Consider the following 18,443-nt stretch of genomic DNA (forward strand, 5'->3'; position numbering starts at 1 on the left):
CAGTGGGTATTATTATTGTCCTTGTTTTGGGGTCATGTCTAGATGGGATACAGTTTAACCTTAATCGTCTAACCTGCTACGTTAATTCTCCTTGTCTGTGCTACAGGACTGCAGTGATTAACAAGTGGCTTATTTGATCAAATTTAAATGTCACAATGATTAGGTTGTTACGAGTGTACTGATATGAGTAGTACACGTGACATCCCGGCAACTTTGAGAAAAAACACTTTATCGTAGTTATGCCTGGTCGTCACTAGTTACCACAGCCCCAAAGTCTTAAACCAATACTATTTCTACAATTTCTCTTCTTAAAATGTGATTTTTAACCTCGACTAACCACACTGATAACCTTATGCTTAACCCTAACCTTAAATTTAAACCAAAAATCACCTTTTTGTTTTCATTAATTTTTACGAAATATACTTTTTTACTTTGTGGCTGTGGTACCAAGTGGAAACCATTGTGCCTGTTGTCCACACGGGTATCTGTTCTCTCATTGGCTGATCTCGCCTCCTTCCGACTGCCTTCCCTTTTTCAAGACTTTTATTTTCATTGTTAGAGTGGCCACTACAGTATCTGGTCAATATAACGGATAATCTGTGCTGCAGGACAGCAGTGATCGACACGCGGGAGCAAAGGACACTGTGCCCCATGTTGTTGTGTTGCCAGCTTGCAGCTCAAACTCTCCCCATTGAGCAGTAGACTGTATCACGGTGACATCCAGATGGTTTTAACCAATATTACAAGTTCTTTCTGTGGGATCAAGTGGGTTTAAACAAATTGGCCACGTAGCTCCCACAAGCGACGTGATACTGCTGCCCTACCCCCCTGCTAAAGTTAATGCTGGCTAGCTTGCAACAACAGTAGTTTACAACACCGTTGCACTGGTCATTCGCACAGCTTGTTGTTACGTTAGCTGTTTGGCATGTCCCAGTGACATGCAGACCAATTGGTGACCAATACTAAAAGTCGCCTATCTTATTAGACATCACTTACTAAATGTTAACTAGCGCCAAGCTACTGTTGAAGCAAACGAAACCGGAAGGGACCAACCTAAATTTGTCCAATGGAAACTCTCATTTTAGTTGGACTAATGATTACACCCCTGGGAACGGCTCATCAGGAAGACTAACTGAACCGAATTCAATCGTTTCCACTCGACTCTCAGCTGCGTGACATATGTCATCAATTTGGGCACCTCTCCCGGTCTGGACCAACCAAATTCGGTCTTGTTTGGGGCCGGAGCGCATTAGAATAATAGCCAGTGGGTAGAATAATACCCAAACATGCAAAGAAGGATATTACATTTTTCTACTTTTGTGTACATATTCAGGATACATCACCATGAAGAGAATGACATTTATAATTATGCATTTCTGTATAGTACAGATCAAGGATTCATGGTGTCATTCTGTTACTGTCATTCTGTTACGGGTGTTGATCCACTTCACTTACAGTAGTTCAATAACCAAAATAAATGTTTTCAAACCCAAGGTGTTATATCTTAACCGACACCTCATTCTTTCTGCAGAGATTTTTTAAGCTGAGTTCTGAGTAGATATTCAAGTGTGGTCACAAAAAACAGGGACATGTTATTTATTCTGTTCCCAAACTTGCACTGCTCCTCAAGTAAGTGTTTCAAAAAATACCCACGGTATAGGCGCGCAACGCACAGAGACGACAAACGTGTTTAAACTAACCAAGCTTCTCACCACATAGAACCCCCTCATAATTCTCTGCGGCACAACCCCAATACAACACACTAGGTTCATTCTCTGATCCTAATCCTATGATTGGATGGACAACATGTCAGTTCACACTGCAAAAGCTTTGATTGGTTGGAGGTCGTCCTCCGGAAGTGGTCATAATTACCATGTAGGTCTATGGAAGGGGGTGAGGCCTACAAACCTCCTAGGTTTTGTATTGAAGTCAATGTAGCCAGAGGAAAACGGAAGCTAGCTGTCCTCCGGCTACACCATGGTGCTACCCCAGAAAGTGTTGTTGAAGGTACTATAGACCTTCATTGCAAACAGTGTGTTTTAATCAATTATTTGGTGACTTATGAATATATTTAGTATAGTTTTTAATGAAATTTCACTGAGTATAATCCTCCCCTTCCTCCTCTGAGGAGCCTCCACTGGTGGAATTCCCCTACTACTTGAGCAGAGCATGGGTTGGCCTCACGCGAATAAAAAAAAGTCATTACTAGTATTATTTTTTATTTATAATGCCGTGCTCATGAGGCCCTTTGATGTGAGGCCTGATGGTAAGTGCACGCTTTCTCAACATGACAATGGTTGAAGAGGATCAAGGCATGTTTGATCCATCTACACGGTTCTTTTCCCGGCACATTATTGTAGGGAAAACTTCAATTTTTATGACTCTTGTCATAAATTATTCTCTTTTCTGGCCATGAACAGCTACGCACTCATTGGATTGGTGAGCTTTAGAGAACAGCCATCCTGCGCCTTGTTAAATAATGTACTGATCTGTAATCTTTCGCATAACTTTTTCATAGCCTTTAACTCTGTCATACTATTTTCTGCTCCGCCGCACAGTGGTTTTCGGCTGATGGTGCATAACACATCTGAGTGGTATGACAGCTGTCCTCGTGAGCTCTCAAGATGACTTTAAACCTCACCGCGATAGAAAGATACGTTTTTTTTTTTGCCACAGCATCCACTAACTAAGAATAATGACTTCCAGGTGTGTGCAGCTTGCCTTGGTGCTAAGCTGGTGTTGAGTGGCAGTGTTGGTCGTGATTGCTATGTCCTGCTCAACCTGGGACAAAGTGCTGTTAACCAAGCCACTGCAGGACTGTTCTGTGACCCTACAATTGTTGAAGGATCTATGCCGAAGGAAAAGGTACTGTTCTCCCGCCCTCGCATCTGCTCCGGTTATGGATGCATGTACAAAGTGGCTCGCAGAGCAGCTGTGGTAAGCCAAGTGAACAGCCATCATGCCTGTAGCACTGTAGCCTTCTACCTCTGCATGTTTGTAATACAGCTGCTGCCATTCATCTATAGTCTAACCTCTATACTACTACAAGAGCAAATTATGTCCTTTCACTTGTCTCAGCAATGGAATATCCAGCATGTCACATTGCTGGTGTTGCTCATGTTGCCTCCATGCATTAACTCTGTTGTCTGTATACTCCGCAACGACGTGGTGAAGAATGCACTGTTCCGTCTCAACAAAAGCAGGTGCAGACGGCATTTAGGAGGAGAACGATTGGGAAGAGGAGACCGCTTGGGAGGAGGGGAGTGTTCGGGAGGAGTGGAGAATTCGGGAGGAAAGGAGCGATGCCTCTGGGAGAGAGAGGAGAACCACAGAGGGATGGCGTGGGGTTGGATGAGAGCAGGAAAGTGTAACCGGACCCCTCTGTCCCTCCATTTTTCCCTGCCTCAAATTGAGGTGTGATTTAGTAATTTTGCAGAGTCAGAGGAAAGTGTCTCATAGTATATTGCATAGATGCCGTATCTGTCACGTCTCTTGTCAGATTGAGGATCGGACCAAAGCCCAGCGTGGTAGGTGTTCATGATTCTTTATTACTCAAAACACTCGAACAAAATAACAGAGTAAAACGAACCGTTCTGTAAGGCAAATCAACTATACAGAAAACTACCCACTAAAAACCATGTTAGAAAAAGGCTGCCTAAGTATGATTCCCAATCAGAGACAATGATAGACAGCTGCCTCTGATTGGGAACCACACTCGGCCAAAAACAAAGAAACAGAAAACATAGAAATGAAGAAACTAGAATGCCCACCCTAGTCACACCCTGGCCAAACCAAAATAGAGAATAAAAGCCTCTCTATGGCCAGAGCGTGACAGTATCTGACAGATCTGGCATGAGAGATTAGTTAAACTCTTAAATTGGTTAGGGTGAAAATGTGTTTCTGGAATCATTTAAATAATACATTTTTGTAAGATATTTTCGACATTTAGAAAACGTAGTATTTTTTTTACTTGATTACCTCTGCCTTTCTTAAGTGTTTGTGATTGAACAATTTCATGTAACATATTGATTGGTGTCATTCCACAAATAGAGTGCCTTTTGGGTTGTTTTGTAAAGAAATTATATTTATTATATTTATTTAATCTAAGTTTAACCTTCTGTCATGAAGTGCACATTTAACTTCATAACAAACATGTTTTCCCATCTCAAGAGGTTAAATGAAGACAAATGACTATAAAATGTGAGTGTTGATGGTTTGACGATTGGAAGCTTGTTGTATGCAACAGTAGTAGTTCGGTAGTAGTGCTAATCACATTAAATAAGTAATTTAAAATAATTTATACAAAATAAATAAATCATTTCTTCAGAGAACTTCATCAAAGCAAAATAAATAATTAGGGCTATGCAATGGGGGAAACTTGGCAAAATCATGTAATGAGACAAACATGACGAGGTACATGCCAAAATGTGGATTTTCGGGGGGGAAAAATAATTTATTTTAACGAAAACATTTTTAACATGGTTTAGTTAGAGCAGATTTATTTGATCCAAATGCCAACTTGAGTGTTTGATCAAAATGTAAACGCATAATGTCTGAGGGACATAAAAGGAACTTAATTTGTGAAATAACCCATTGAGTGTAATGTTTCATTAGTAACATGTTTGAAATGTGCTTCTCTGTTGTTATAATACTTTACCACTTGCCATTACTTTTAGACTTTACCACTTGCCATTGCTTTTATTTTATTAAATCCAGAAGCTCTAGCTCTTAAACTGATTGTAGAAAATTCCCTTCACATACTGACTTCCATCAATCACCCCTTCCAGTTTCCTGCAGGGGCAGGACTTCCTTCCCCATCACACCTTAAGTAGCCTCACCTGCTTCTAATCAAGGCAGCTGGGAGATGCATGGATGATGACGGAAACGGATGTCATGTTTGAAACCGATGATGCTTTGTGTGAAGATGAGAGCACAGAGAGTGAGAATGAGTGGGGTTACAGTGGTGAAAAGGAAAGAAAATTAGAAGTAAAGGTGTAGTGAAATCCAAGCCTAGACTAGTTTTTAGTTAGTGAGGGTTTTGGCCCAATGCTACCTGGGAGATCTGTTGGACATCTCAAGGAAGATCTGCGTTTCGTCGGAGGATAATGTGACGTCGGTGAGAGTAGCAAGAAGTGGTCTTATTTAGATTTTTTGTGTGTGTCTGCGGAGCAGAGGAAGCTAGCTTTGCGCCTGAAAAAGAAATCGGAGTGTAATATTTTGTGTATGGATTTTCGAGGCAGGGCACCTATCAAGGGGTGGCAGAGCCGAAAGGTTGCTAGATCGAATCCCCGAGCTGGAAAGGTACAAATCTGTCATTCTGCCCCGGAACAAGGCACTGTTCCTGGGCTCTCATTGAAATAAGAAATTGATCTTAACTGACTTGCCTAGTTAAATAAAGGTTCAATTAAATAAATGAAATAATTCAAGGGGGTTATCTCTGGGGTGGCTCATGGAGTACAGTGGATTCAGGAAGTATTCAGACTCCTTAACTGTTTCCAAACTTTAAAAAAAATGTATTTAAAAATATATATATATTCTCAACAATGTTCTTAAATGGAAGAAGTTTGGAACCAACAAGACTCTTCCTAGAGCTGGCCGCCCGGCCAAACTGATCAATCGGGAGAGAAGGGCCTTGGTCAGGGAGGTGACCAAGAACCTGATGGCCACTCTGACAGAGCTCCAGAGTTCCTCTGTGGTGATGGGAGAATCTTCCAGAAGGACAGCCATCTATGCAGCACGACCAATCAGGCCTTTATGCCAGACAGAAGCCACTCCTCAGTAAAAGGCACATGACAGCCCACTTGGAGATTGCCAAAAGGCACCAAGCGTCACGTCTGACCATGAGAAACAAGCTTCTCTGGTCTGATGAAACCAAGATTGAAGTCTTTGGCCTGAATGCCAAGCGTTACGTCTGGAGGAAACCTGGCACCATCCCTACAGTGAATTATGGTGGTGTTGGCAACAGCATCATGCTGTGGGGATGTTTTTCAGCAGCAGGGACTGTGAGACTAGTCAGGATCGAGGCAAAGATTAACGGAGCAAAGTACAGAGAGATCCTTGATGAAAACCTGCTCCAGAGCGCTCAGGACCTCAGACTGGGGTGAAAGTTTACCTTCCAACAGGGCAATGACCCTAAGCACACAGCCAAGACAACACAGGAGTGGCTTCGGGACAAGTCTCTGAATGTCCTTGAGTGGCCCAGCCTGAGCCCGGACTTGAACCTGATCAAACATTTCTGGAGAGACCTGAAAATAGCTGTGCAGCAACGCACCCCGTCCAACCTGACAGAGCTTGAGAGGATATGCAGAGACGAATGGGAGAAACTCCCCAAACACAAGTGTACTCAAGAAGACCCGAGGCTGTAGTCGCTTCCAAAGATGCTTCAACAAAGTACTGAGTAAAGGGTCTGAATATATATGTAAATGAGATATTTCCGTTTTTTATTTTTTAATAAATTTGCTAAAAATCTAAACTTGTTTTTGCTTTGTCATTATGGGGTATTGTGTGTAGATTGAGGGGGGGGACTATTGAATCTATTAAAAATAACCTAACAAAATGGGGAAAAAGTAAAGGAAGGGGTCTGAATACCGTGTAACAGTCAGATGTTAGCATGTCTTGGGACTATGATATTTGTGCATCTGTAACCTTTTCACGAATAATTATTCACAATTCATTCAGGATTATCTGTAATCATGGTAGCATCCACATTAATGTAGAAGTGTTTGAAACATATGCTCTGCTTATGTACAATAAAAGTGACTTCAAAATTACACAACACATTATTGACCCTACATTTCAATTGGGCACAAAATAATCTCAAACACATCCAAAACTAAATCACAAATGAATCCAACTCATTTGTAGTCACAAACTTGATGTATTCATTCTGTGCTATGAATATGGGACGAAATTCTTAACATTGTACTACTTTAATACACATGAAGTATGACAATGAAGAAAAAAAAATACTTGAACTGACACATATGTGAATTTGTCCCGATACTTTTGGTCTCCTTAAATGGGGGGACTATGTACAAAAAATGCTAGAATTTCTACATGGTTCACCCGATATGGATGAAAATACCCTCAATTTAAAGCAGACAGTCGGGGCTTTAACCTCATAGTCATATCATTTCAAATCCAAAGTGTGGAGTACAAAGCCAAAAACCACAAAACGTGTCACTGACCCAATACTTTGAGCTCACTGTATATTTGGTCATGGTTATTTTCAAGCCTGTCACGCCTAATCCCGCTCCCTCTCCAGCGCTCGATTTCGCAGGACCACCGCTGCGGAGCCAGGCACCGCCAATCAGAATGCATTTTTCTAAAAAAAAAAAGCTTCATTACAAACAGAAATACTCCTTAGTTTCATCAGCTGTCCGGGAGGCTGGTCTCAGACAAGGATATGGGTTAAGGTTAGGCTTTAGGGTACCGGGCGTCCCAAGGATTGACCGTTTTGATACATCACCCAAAAGTGTGCGTTACTGGCAGTCAGTGATCGTAGACACTCTGGTGAGTTTGAGCTGAGCTGTCTACGTTTACCACAGGGTGGCGTAAGAGGAACTGCATTTTTGTCTGCTATTTTACCAGGCATATCTTTAAAAGGCACTCATTTAAAGTTTCAACTCCAAAATGTCCCTATCAATAGTCTAGTCAATCCATCATCTTTGAAGGAAATAAATAACCCATGTCTCGTATTTTAAGATGGGATTGAATAGGTTGACAACCAAAAAGCCTACATGTCCGTTTTTAATAGGCTACAATTAATTTTCCAATTTATACGAATATCAAATTCATATAAATTCGATAGTTGCTCATAGGCTATAGGCTGATTTACAAAAGCTTTGATCGTGAACATGCATGCATTTTGGCACATTTATCTTATTCGTTAAGATACATTGTTCTGAAATGTTACTAATTTAGAATATAGCCAAACATTTAATCATGCAATAGCCCTTTCATTCTATTAAAATAGGGATATAATTATTCAACAGACAGTTAAGCAAAAATGTCGTCGACATGTAATGATATTCTTAATGCTTGATAGAATTACATTTTGATCCAAAAGTGAAACGCCTTCATTTGTTTATCTTTTATAAACAGCGTCATACAAACGAATTAATTCAACAAGTCACCCGGGAACCAATATTTGTTTTAGATAGCCACTCAACGAATGTGTGCCATGAAAGGCATTGACATTAGACAACGCACGATTGGTTGCATTGACGTTGCTAAAGTGGTGGTAGTCTGATTTCCTTGCCAAATCGTTTCGTTTTTATAAGAAGCAGATTATACACTTCGCATATTAAAAATAACCAAAATTAAAACTTGTTTTACTGAAAGCAAACGAGTTATGCACTGTGGTTGTTGTATTTTGAAGCAAACAAGTGATCATTATAATTATAGAAATACCAATAGACCAATTTATTAAACGTGACAGACTCTCTCTCTCGCTCTCTCTCTCTCGCTCTCTCTCGATCCTTCTCGATGCTTTCATTCTCAGTTTTTCTCGTTGCATCCATTAGGGAGAATGAGTACTCTCCGTGCACGATAACAGTGAACACTCACTCACTTCGCCTCACTTTCAAATTGTTGCACGATGGGAAATGCTTAAAATAGTTATGGGTAGCCAAGATTGACTAGTTTAACAAAGTTACCAAAGAGACTCTCAAGTGAACCTCATCTCGCGCACCAGAGTGTTAAGTGGCCCATGGCCACACAAGTTGCCTGTATTGCTTTCTCCACTGATACAGACAACGTTGTCCTTTGATAATACAACGTGATGCCCACAGACTGGATACACCAAGCCAAGGTAAGAATAGCCCTATTGCTATATCCCAACATTTATATTAATGTGGTGCTTTGTCTGGCCGTGGCTGTGTGTTGCTTCCCAGTCGAAAGCCAATGTGTAGCTTAAGTCCCTGCATCATAGGTTATTAAGAGGTTATTAATGTTTTGTCATTGAGATTGATAGGCTACTATGCCTACACTTACATGTCATTATGAAAGGGAAAATGTCAAATGAGGCGAGTTTGGTCAGTGAACAAATTACACGTAGCCTAATGATTTGCAACATACGCCTATTGTATTTGTCATTTGCATATAACATTTACAAAATATTGTGCCTACATTGTGTTTCAGACTGAACTACTTTGCTAAACTAAGTGTTGTCAAATGCTTATTGTAAAACGATGTCTGTAGCTTAAAGTGAAATAATTCCGTGCAAGCTGGTTTATGTCAGCACGTTTCACTGTAATAGGCCCACAATCAGTTTAATACAAGTCGTTTTTTCTGCATTGCCCGTTAACTTTGTGAGCGAGCCCCGCAGCTTGAAAATAGCTGCCCGGTGGTATTGCAAGCTATTGTAATAGGACGTAGTTTCATGTTTGTCCACATAGTGGTAGCCGGCTACTATTCATCGAAACGACGAGCGCTTTTCTAGCCACAGGGCCACCACCTCAACTGTAAATGCCGAGCCTTTCGGAGTTTGTTCACTGTGCGCTCGGTTGACTTCAGCGCCATGTCCAAATCAGAATGAATTTGATTCAGTTGTAATCAACTGGAAAATGGGAATATTGTCGACGCTGCCGAGTCGGGGATGTCTCTCTCACAAGTTTACTCTCTCTCTCGGGTCATGGAAACTGACCTTAAAAGAATGCGTGGTGAGTCATAAATTAAAATAGACGTAACCCTTCGTTCTAAAACGGTTCCATTGGGAGACAATACAGAAGAAACAAGACGTTGGTCCCAGCGAGAACACGGTGCGAAGCAAGGGGAACTTCTTGAAGTAAGTTGTTCTCAATTGGAATTCTGATTGCCTAGGCTATAGCCGACATTGAACATTTTTTTTTTATTCGTGAACGTTTACAAGTTGAAAACAGCATGTAGCGTAGCCTATAGACTAGACTACTTGTTTCTATATATTTTCTTTTGACTTGGGCTGTTGTTATAGATGATTGCCAAGGCAATAACTATTATGGTGGACAATTACGAAATGTCATTTAATTGATTGTCGTATGAGCGTAGCGATTTTAGGAGGAGCGTTTATTTAGTCATGCTTCACACACTTCGACTGACATTTAGAACTGTACGTTCTGCCTTGCACTTAACACTTAACAGTATGGACTTTTTGTAGGCTATCTTGTGAAAGAGTGAACGTTTCTTTGAGGTTTCGTGCGGTGAACTTAATGATACGTTGACATGTCAGGGTATAGGAGGACAAGGCGCACTGAAGCATCATAGCCTTTCTGGAAAAGCGAGATAGGTCATCACTTTAGGGAGTTTCCCAAATTGACGTGCACACAAGTTCTCAGATAATGCGTCTCGGAGTGCTGCACGCCCGGTGATAACATTTTGAAAGAGAGCCCTCGCACGCACTGGCGATCGAAATGAATTCACGTGCCAGTGATGCGGTTTTAAAACAACTAAAAATGTAATTAACTGGATTGTGGTAACATCCGGATCAATGCCACACAGATGTATTTATTTTTGATCCCTCTAACTTGTTGACACTGAGAGTGACATCCAGGTAAGAAAGACAGGCAACGTTCCACCCCATTTATCTTCGAATTAACCTAGCATATAATTGAAATGCAGCAGCCTCATTGCTATTTGGACACATTTCAAATCCATGATCTAGAATTTAAATAGTGCCTATATTCTTCAGCTTAAGTTTAATTGTCTGTGCTCTCTAGCTAGCCAATAGAGAAGCACATTCCCGTTGTAAGCGAGAGTGTCTGTTTGAAAAACAATCCGACGACGGGACCCTTCGCTGGGGTGAAGTTGATCTTGTATGCCAATTTGTTTTGAGCAGGTGCTGTGGGTTAAAGTTCCCTCATAAGGTAAAGTGGCATTAGAGTGCAGTCCACGTTCAAATGGCAGATTTATAAATAGGCTGCCAATTCAGCACATTGTCCCGGGACGTGCTACCATACAGTCGCAGCGCACCTGTAGCTCGCCTGGATTTAGTTTTGGACCGTTCCTTTTGTCGTTTCAGCGCACAAATACCGCCTCCCGCATCGTTCACACTAAACCTTTACAGTATATAGCCTATTAATTATGTCAGTCCCATCAAACACGTTCTTATAGGTTAGCCTTCTAAGGTACCCCAAATGTAGGCTAACATGTCCAACTATTTAGGCCTATTAAAACACAGAGCTAATATGATAAATACCTTCAAGAAGTAATACAAAAAAAACCACATAAACCTTATATTGAGAAACCTTGCGTTGAGAAAACTGTGACTCATTGTCATTTGATAATTAGGCTATGGTTAGCACCAGGCCTGGAATTTCTTGATTTTAGGGGCAAGGCCATTTTCCGTCAAGAGGTTCCCAATCTGCCAGGTCACCAAGGTCATCTGCTAGGGTACCAAGACCATTAACAAACATAGGCAATTGATTTGATTTGATTGATTTGAAAACCGAAAAACGTACATAAATAGTTAGCCTACATGTCAAAGTGTAGGTGATAGACATTGCCTACAACCTGTCATGTCCAGACTTATGCTGACATGAGGGAAGTGCCTGAAAATAAATGTTATAATAACCCATTCTTGAAAATATTGCATGTGCAAGAGCTAAACCTTACCTCATGGTATATTTAAGCAATAACGAGACTTTTAATTGTATATACAGTACCAGTCAAAAGTTTGGACACACCTCCTTTTTCAATGGTATTTTCTTTATTTTGTACTATTTTCTATGTTGTAGAATAATAGTGAATACATCAGAACTATGAAATAACACATATGGAATCATGTAGTAACCCAAAAGTGTTTAACAAATCAAAATCTATTTTATATTTGAGATTCTTCAAAGTAGCCACCCTTGATGACAACTTTGCACATTCTTGGCATTCTCTCAACCAGCTTCACCTGGAATGCTTTTCCAACAGTCTTGAAGAAGTTCCCACATATGCTGAGCACTTGTTGATGTCTTTTCCTTCACTCTGCAGTCCAACTCATCCCAAACCATCTCAATTGGGTAGAGGTTTGGTGATTGTGGAGGTCAGGTCATCTGATGCAGCACTCCATCACTCTCCTTCTTGTTATAATCGCTCTTACACAGCCTGGAGGTGTGATGTGGGTCATTGTCCTGTTGAAGAACAAATGATAGTCCCACTAAACGCAATCCACATGGGATGGCGTATCGCTGCAGAATGCTGTGGTAGCCATGCTAGTTAAGTGTGCCTTGAATGTTAGATCTATCACAACAGTGTCACCAGCAAAGCACCTCCACACCATCACCCCTCCTCCATGCTTCATGGTGAGAACCACACATTCAGAGATCATCCGTTCACCGACTCTGCGTCTCACAAAGACACGGCAGTTGGAACCAAAAATCTAAAATCTGGACTCATCAGACCAAAGGATTGATTTCCACCGGTCTGATGTCCATTGCTCGTGTTTCTTTGCCCAAGCAAGTCATTTCTTCTTATTGGTGTCCTTTGGTAGTGGTTATTATGCAGCAGTTCGACCATGAAGGCCTGATTCATGTCGTCTCCTCTGAACAGTTGATGTTGAGATGTGTCTGTTACTTGAACTCTGTGAAGCATTTATTTGGGCAGCAATTTCTGAGGCTGGTAACTCTAATAAACGTATCTTCTGTAGCAGAGGTAACTCTGCGTCTTCATTTCCTGTGGCGGTCCTCGTGTGAGCCAGTTTCATCATAGCACTTGATAGTTTTTTCAACTGCACTTGAAGAAAGTTCTTGAAATTTTTCAGATTGACTGACCTCCGTGTCTGAAAGTAATGATTGACTGTGGTTTCTCTTTGCTTATTTGGGCGATTCTTGCCGTAATATGGACGGGGTCTTTTACCAAATAGGGCTATATTCTGTATACCACCTCTACCTTGTCACAACACAACTGATTGGCTCAAACGCATTAAGACGGAAAGAAATCCCACAAATTAACTTTAAACAAGGCACACCTATTAATTGAAATGCATTCCAGGTGACTACCTCATGAAGCTGGTTGAGAGAATAACAAGAGTCTGCAAAGCTGTCATCAAGGCAACGGGTTGCTACTTTGAAGAATCTCAAATATATTTTGATTTGTTAACATCTTATGGGACGGTAGCGTCCCACCTGGCCAACATCCGGTGAAATTGCAGAGCGCAAATTTCAAATGACAGAAATATAAATATTTAACATTCATGAAAATACAAGTATTATACTTCAAAATAAGCTTAACTTCTTCTTAATACAGCCGCTGTGTCAGATTTTAAAAAGGCTTTACGGCGAAAGCACACCATGCGATTATCTGAGGACAGCGCCCCGCATACAAAAACATGAAAAACATTTTTCAACCAGGCAGGTGCGACACGGAAGTCAGAAATAGCGATATGATAAATGCCTTACATTTGAAAATCTTCTGCTGTTGGCACTCCGAAAGGTCCCAATTACATCACAAATGGTCCTTTTGTTTTATAAAGTCCTTCTTTATATGTATAAAAACTCAGTTTAGCTGGCGCGTTTCATTCAATAATCCACCGGTTTCCCTCCATCAAAATGCATACAAAATGAATCCCAAACGTTACCAATAAACTTATCCAAACAAGTCAAACAACATTTATAATCAAACCTCAGGTACTCTAATATGTAAATAAACGATACAATTTAAGACGGAGAATAGTATGTTTATAACCGGAGATGAATAACAAAGAACCTGCTTTCACCCACGCGCATGGAAACACTACCGCCAAAATGAAACTTAGAAAACTACAACTTCTAGCTCATTTTTCCATAAACCAGCCTGAAACTATTTCTAAAGACATCTAGTGGAAGCCCTAGGAACTGCAATCTGGGAGGACTTCGCCACATAATAAACATGAAAGCCATTGGAAACAGTGGAAGGCCGAATAGTTTTTTTTTTAATGGTTTGTCCTCGGGTTTTCGCCTGCCATATCAGTTCTGTTATACTCACAGACATCATTCTAGAAACTTTAGAGTGTTTTCTATCCAAATATACAAATTATATGCATATCCTAGCTTCTGGGTCTGAGTTACAGGCAGTTTACTATGGATTTCACATGACAGGGCAGGGGCACAGCCATGGATGGGTATAGGCCCACACACTTCGGAGCCAGGCCCACCCACTAGGGAGCCAGGCCCAGCCAATCAGAATGAGGAGGGGGTTACACCTAGTCTGCGGTTGTGAGGCTGCTTGGACGTACTACCAAATTCTCTAAAACGATGTTGGAGGTGGCTTATGGTAGAGAATGATCATTCAATTCTCTGGCAACAGCTCTGGTGGACATTCCTGCAGTCAGCATGCCAATTGCATGCTCCCTCAACTTGAGACATCTGTGGCATTGTGTTGTGTGACAAAACTGCACATTTTAGAGTGGCCTTTTATTGTCCCCAGCGCAAATTGCATCTGTATAATAATCAGCTTCTTGATATGCCACGCCTGTCAGGTGGATGGATTATCTTGACAAATAATAACGTGCTCACCAACAGGCATGTTAACAATTTTGTGCACAAAATTTGAGAGAAATAAGCTTTTTGTGCTTAGGGAAAATGTGTGTCTGTACAGGTCATGTGTGTGTATGTAAATATATATAGATAACTTAAGATGCAATTTGGTTTGTGATTGTGTAGATAATATCATATAAAACAACGGTTATTATATATATTTTTTAGATTCTCTGCACTTGGCCTTCAATACACTTTGCTTTTCAGCATTTTTTCACCAGAATATATCAGAACTTCAAAATAATTGAAACCGTTTTTGAAGTTCAATCTATAGTGCTAAGTGACTTGTACATTTTTAAGGCTCAATTTGTCTTTTAAGAAAATATATGATAAATGCTGATGTCAAATGAGTTGCTATTGGCAGCAGAGTGAAAGAGTAGATCCTGTTAGCCTTCTCTTTCATCTAGGGTGACATTCTCTTGGCAATAGGAAAAGGGGCAAACGGTTGCAGGCGACTTACAGGTGAGGGTGTTTGACAGCTGAGAGAGAGGGGGAGAGAGTGAGAATGTGAGTTATGGACTACTTAGAGATTGGTACAATTGGCTGCACTCATTAGCAGCTTGCCTGCAGCCTTGCTGATGGTTATAACCATGGTAATAACATAGAAATGGCCACAGGTGTATTTCATTAAGACACAATAGTTTTCATAGTGCCTAAAACACACGTGTTAATGAATACATATTTATTAATGTTGCTGGTTTTTTCATCCTTATTCTGACCCTGTTCTTTTGTTGTCATTTTGTTTGGCTTATCCTTATTTGATTAAGCGCATGCTGCTTCTAAACACTATTACATTTATTATATTTGTATTACTTAAATTACGTCCACATTTGCACTTTTTCCCCTCTGCGTGTTGTTTTGAGATTAAAGGTGTCATTCAGAAAGCTTTATTCTTGTTAGTGACAGAGCCAGAAAGTCATAATTATTGGTTGTTGATCTCTTTCAAAAGGACACCAGCACCCAAATTGGACATGTGTTGTACAAACAGACATTAAACATTTAGCCGTAAGTATTTCTCTCCATCTCGTAAGTACATATTAGCCAGCCTATACTTATCTGCGGCTGTACGACACACCCAAATTGCAGTCTTGCTGCTGAAAAAGAAAGGATGAAGCTCTAGTGAATGAGCACTTGAAGTACAGTGGCACATGCCTATACCTTCTTTACCCACAATGCCAGTTGAGGGTGGTTTGAATTGCTTTCTATTTTCCCTCCACCATATAACCTTGTAACCCGATTTCCCATTTTGCCAGTTTTATTTTTCCTGCTCACTTTCAATGGCTGTAATGACCCATACTTTTTGTGGGTGCTGCTCTTCAGAAGTAGGAACTTAATTTGATCATTTCGTTGCAGGATAACTTTCTTCAATGGAGGAAATGTAAAAATTGTAGTGTATTTGAGGTTTATTAAAAGAGAGCTTTGTTTTAGAGGTTGACCGATTATGATATTTCAACGCCGATACGATACCAATTATTGGAGGACCAAAATAAGCCGATACCGATTAATCGGCCGATTTTTATATATATTTTTAACTATGACTAATTACAGCAATACTGAATGAACAATGAACCCTTTAATTTGAATTTAATATAATACATAAATAAAAACTATTTAGTCTCAAATGAATAATGAAACATGTTCAATTTGGTTTAAATAATGCAAAAACACATTGTTGGAGAAGAAAGTAAAAGTGCAATATGTGCCATGTAAAAAAGCTAACGTTTAAGTTCCTTGCTCAGTACATGAGAACATATGAAAGCTGGTGGTTCCTTTTAACATAAGTCTTCAATATTCCCAGTTAAGAAGTTTTAGGTTGTAGTTATTATAGGAATTATGACGCCTCAACTATTTCTCTCTATACCATTTGCATTTCGTATACCTTTGACCCTTGGATGTTCTTATTGGCACTTTAGTATTGCCACCCTAATCTCGGGAGTTGATAGGCTTGAAGTCATAAACAGCGCTGTGCTTCAAGCATTGCTAAGAGCTGCTCGCAAACGCAGTAAAGTGCTGTTTGAATTCATGCTTACGAGCCTGCTGCTGCCTACCACCGCTCAGTCAAACTGCTCTATCAAATATCAAATCATAGACTTAATTATAATAAGCACACAGAAATATGAGCCTTTAGTCATTAATATGGTCAAATTCGGAAACTATAATTTCGAAAACATAACGTTTATTCTTTCAGTGAAATACGGAACCATTAATCATAGCTAAAGTTGCGGCTGGCTGCAACCGAGCCTGGACTCTAACCAGGATCTCTAGTGGCACAGCTGGCACTGCGATGCAGTGCCTTAGACCACTGCACCACTCGGGAGGCCCGGATAACCTGCCTTTTAAGTACACCAACCTTGCTGAGTACACCGACCAGTACACCGACCAGGAAAAAGTGTGTACTTACATCTAAGTACACCGACCAGGCAAACCAAATCTGTTTTAATATAGCAAAGCTGTCGGTGAGTCGGGCGGCGTTGATCTGTCCCAATCCAACAGACAGATGTTAAACTCAACTCCCAGGCCCATAGGAATCTGGACACTCGCAAGACGTAGGAGATTGGGGAGGCAGTCTGGCCACCCTTCATCTATCTGAGAAGATCCGATCCAACTATCAAACAGCTTTGCCCTGCTTGAGAAGGACCTACCAGCCCCCAGGAGTCAGTACGGATCCTGGGTGTATACCAACAGCCGGCTGCCGCCCAGTGGCCCCCTCCCCCACGAGCTCGACAGTTCAGCAGGTTGGTGACTCAAAACAGAAGAGTCTCGGGCCATCCTCCACCTTCCTGAGGTTTCCGACGCCATCCTCTGTGGCTGGCGCGAAGAGTCAGGCTAGCCTGGCTTGAAGCCTCCATCCCCCCTGCCCGAGGCAGTCCCAAACCGCTCCCCCTCTTCGTTCCCCATCGGATTCCATCATGACCACCATCATTGTGGGCAGATCAATGGTGAGAGATTTTAGCCTGCCTTCGGTCTGTAGACCGACCAAGGTCCACTGTCACCCAGGAGCCGGTGTCCATGACAGGAACTCCCTCTTCTGGCCAACTACTCCAATATTGACACCATCGTCACTCATGTAGGTTTTAACGACCTTCGTTTTAGGCAGTCTGAGGACAGGAGGGGGCAGTCTGGCCCCCTCCCGTGCTACTGATAGGGGTTGGAACTTTTCAGCCGACCCGTTGCACTAAACGAGTACCTGAAGGAACTTTGCAACGACAGGAATGTCTCTTCTTGTGACAACTTTGATTTGCTGTGGGAGCATCCAGCACTTAAAAAAAAAGAGATTGGATTCACCCTAACCACAGGGATTCCCGGATTATTTCCAGTAATATCGCAAACTGTTTTTGAGATTGACATACAGGGTCTGGTAGTTCTCCAGTTCTCTCTGTCCGAATATGCAACAGAGGACTTGGAAAGCATATTAACTCCTGTAGAAATGGCACTATAGTTATTGTGAGTAACCTAATTTATGTTCCTTTAACTCCACCTTCTGATGAGTTTATACAAACTGTCATCTCTGACTATTCTGATAGATTAGAGACTGTCAGAAAACGTGGTAGTAACGTTAATAATTCGTTTGTTATTCCATTGGTTACCTCGAGGCAGATGCCTCAGGGGCAGAGTGGCCCACCCATGGGGCTTTTACATGTTAGAGCAATCACTAGTAAAACCTTTCTCGTGAATGACCACATTACTGAGCGCAATGTTGATTGTATATTTCTCACTGAAACATGGCTGTCTTCAGGCTGTAGTGCCACTCTTATTAAAGCCTCCCCCCCCGGACTACAGCTTTTCATACTCTATCAGAAAAGGGAAAAGGGTGGGGTGACAGCCTCTATTTTTACTAATGATCTCAGCTGTAAGGACATTTTGTTTGGCGATGTCACGTCCTGACCTGATATCTCTGTATTCTTTCAATTCTGGTTAGGTCAGGGCGTGACTAGGGTGGGTACGATAGTTTTTGTATTGTCTAGG

At 41.2% G+C, this 18,443-nt stretch overlaps 1 protein-coding gene and 1 long non-coding RNA gene across 9 annotated transcripts in view; both read left to right on the forward strand.

The window, feature by feature from the left end:
• Nucleotides 1-2,183: 2,183 nt before the first annotated feature.
• Nucleotides 2,184-4,733, forward strand: LOC118396107 (uncharacterized). Its single transcript, XR_004828125.2, has 2 exons — nt 2,184-2,937; nt 3,201-4,733. It is a non-coding gene; the product is annotated as an uncharacterized LOC118396107 (long non-coding RNA).
• A 3,792-nt stretch (nt 4,734-8,525) lies between these two features.
• Nucleotides 8,526-18,443, forward strand: part of LOC118396216 (transcription factor SOX-6-like) — a 165,726-nt gene continuing 155,808 nt past the window's right edge. For 2 of the 8 annotated variants that reach the window (XM_052465443.1, XM_052465455.1), the window contains exon 1: nt 9,468-9,787. The gene's annotated coding sequence lies outside the window, so the exon portion shown is untranslated. Of the gene's footprint in view, nt 8,813-9,467; nt 9,788-10,509; nt 10,529-18,443 lie in introns of those variants that run through there. The other 6 variants (XM_052465442.1, XM_052465448.1, XM_052465441.1 and 3 more) reach the window with 6 other exon arrangements.

This window comes from Oncorhynchus keta, chromosome 17 (genome assembly GCF_023373465.1).
Source record: "Oncorhynchus keta strain PuntledgeMale-10-30-2019 chromosome 17, Oket_V2, whole genome shotgun sequence".
In the NCBI taxonomy this organism is placed as follows: Eukaryota; Metazoa; Chordata; class Actinopteri; order Salmoniformes; family Salmonidae; genus Oncorhynchus; species Oncorhynchus keta.